Source organism: Pholis gunnellus (assembly GCF_910591455.1).
Source record: "Pholis gunnellus genome assembly, chromosome: 4".
Classification (NCBI taxonomy): Eukaryota; Metazoa; Chordata; class Actinopteri; order Perciformes; family Pholidae; genus Pholis; species Pholis gunnellus.
The window spans coordinates 13,897,529-13,900,515 of record NC_136530.1 but is presented as its reverse complement, the minus strand read 5'-3'; positions in this window follow the sequence as shown (position 1 = coordinate 13,900,515).

The following is a 2,987-nucleotide window of genomic DNA, read 5'->3' as shown; positions in this document are numbered from 1 at the left end:
GTAAGAAAAGTTTGGGAGGAGAAGATGAGAAAAAAAAAAACTCCTACCCCTCTCACTCGTGTCAAGTTACACAATATATTACATATGTTTTCCGGTTTGGGATTTAAAAATAAAACGACAATGTTGATCTTTTTGTTGTTGTTAGTCGTATATAAGCAGTTGCCACTTTCGTTGTGTTGTTTTCCCCCTGCGTTGCTGCTGCTTATACTTTTTTTTTATCAATTTCACTACAATATAAAATCATTTTTTGCGTACGCAAAACCTGCTTGTGTGGAACCCATGATGTTGCATTGACAATAAACATGATAAGATTTGAGAACAAGAAGTAGACACGAGATTTATTTTCATATAGTGATACATTTTTGCCTCGACTGTAGGATGAATTCAAAATACATGGAAACCACATAAGCTCACTATGAAAAACAGCATTGGGCTGAACGCATCGTGTGGGGACTTGGCTGAGAGTATGGAGGTGTGATGAGCAAGACAACAGAGCCCCAAACTACTCCCTGTGAGCTGTATAGTGGCCGCTGCTCCTAATACTACAATGGGTTAAAAACAGAGGCTACATTTGACTGTGTGCAAGTGTGAAGTAAAAGTTGATTGACGTGTCATTTAAGTTACACAATTATATTAAATACATGCCCAATAATGCTATAGTAGCCTGACATGGCAACAAGACAAATTGTCTGAGTGTGAAGTATGTTTTTTTTTAGCATGCGTTTCATTGTACCCACCATGTGCTTTTATTTTGAAGGCAGAATCCCGTTTGACCCAGTCATTTCCGGTCTAACTGTGGATTTTGACCAGCTCCATTGAGCTTGCTGTTAGTTTGCCGCTGGTTACAGCGCGAAGGAATCAATGACAGACAGCAGAATCCTCCAATCAGGAACGAAAAACACGGGGCCGGGCTGGTGACGACTGAGGGGCGGGACGTGTTCGTCAGTTTGGCCGAACGGTGCCAAAGTGACAAAATGCGTCGTTACATTTGTTCATAGTCGCAAAACAAATGCCAATCAACTGATATATATCATAATGTTTTCACAATATCAAAATAATCCACATACTTTAAACCCATTTATTTTGTTTTAGAAGTCCTAGGGTCGATATGGTCTGTTCGTATCAAAGTCACCCAACTCACACAATATTTTTCTTTTTTATGCCTGTCACAGTTAGAGACGAAACCATATTTGTTTATATTGAAATAAACAGCCAAGACTACAACCATAAAACATCAGAAAGTACAATACCGTCCATCAAGCAGACGAGGACGCTGTTGTCTTTCAGTTTGAAGGCAGTCAGAGCATTTGTGTACCTGAAACCGACAGTCCACAACATAGTACTGTTTAATAGTGCTGGAAAGTACATTTTTGGAGGTAGGCATACTTTTACTTTCCTTAAGTGTTTTATTTTAAGGCTACTTTATACCTGTACTTCACAGCTGGAGTTACTTTAGGTTAGGATTTTAAACAGGGATGTTCTTATTTAGTTTCCACCGCATCCGGCTCAAGCTGTTTCTTTTTACTTCTAAAGTCATTTAAATTAGGCTCATGTTCAGTTCACATCTTTCAGCTTATGAACAGTCCTTTAGATTTAAAGGATTTATTAGGTCTATATGTCAAGCGGCAATATGGGGTTCGTGTTAAGGGTCAATGTTAATTCTTGACTTGAGAAACATTAGTTTGAGCTTTGAAGCTAATATCATGTTCCGGCAGAAACAACCCTCAACATGATACTGTCAAAACACCACACACACCAAGAGACAGGAGGAGTGATGGTAAAGAGACAGATATGTCCCTCAGGAGTTCATGGACCAAACACAGCTAAGGGTAGATTCATATTGACCAGAAACACAATTAATTATATAATGATGTTGCCTTGTAGCTCTGTAAATAAGCAACTGTTTGACGACTTTATAAAGATATAATAGTGAGTTGTTGTGTTGACAGCGTGTTCTGCTGCCCCCAAGTGGCCACAAATCACAACTATCATTGCAGCTTTAAAGAAACTGTAAATGTTAAAGGAGATAAATACATTCAATATAATAGGTTGACACAATAGGAAATTGAATAAAAAAATATTGTTTATTATTTTGTTGCCTCATTTAAATGCAAGTAATGAACACATGCGTGGATGTTTTAGATTTAGTTATCATTTTATTAGAAGATTATTAAAACAAAACTGAAACAGTACATTTTTACTTAATATATTTAGTCAGTGGTTATTATTCCCCTCTTATACAGGTGATAAGTAACAAAGTAGAAGTACATTTAGCTACTATATCTCTAATTTTTACATGTGAAAGTTAGTTTTTTAATAGCTGTATTTACATTTTTACCTATAGTAAGTAAATGTAAGTAAAAAGTCATAAAAAAATCTAAGTATAGTATGTTGAAAAAAGTCATAAAAAGTCATTGCATATTATGTCAACTATTTCTTTGAAGTCATAGTATAGCATGTCTGACAATCATAAAAATGTCAGGAATTCCTGCAAACACTGATCGGTCAGCCACTATCCTACCGGCCCGCTTTCTGGCTCTGGCATCGTGCAGAACACTCACAGGCACCTGTTCCTGGCCTATGAGCCACCGGGCTGTTTGCACAATGCGTTCCAGCGTGTGGTTTGTGTTGGCAAATGATGCTGGGAACCACACAGTGATGGATGAGGTGAGGACACTCTTGATGGTGGCTCCGTAGAATTGGGTGCGAACCTTCGGGAGGATGCTTATCTTTTTTTGGAGCAGTCTGAGGAAGAACATCCTCTGGTGAGCTTTCTCGATTACATAAGATGAGTGTGTCTCGAGGAAGCTGTGTCTATGTGCCTTCACAGAATCCTGCAGCACCTGGAGGCCCCACCATTTATGTAAGGGTTTTCATTTTTTGGAGTGGTGTAGGGAAAACAGCCTGATTGTAAACATCGCTATATGATCAAAGAAATAATAACAGAGATAGGGGAGAAGATTCCAGACACTTTTAAATTCCATAAG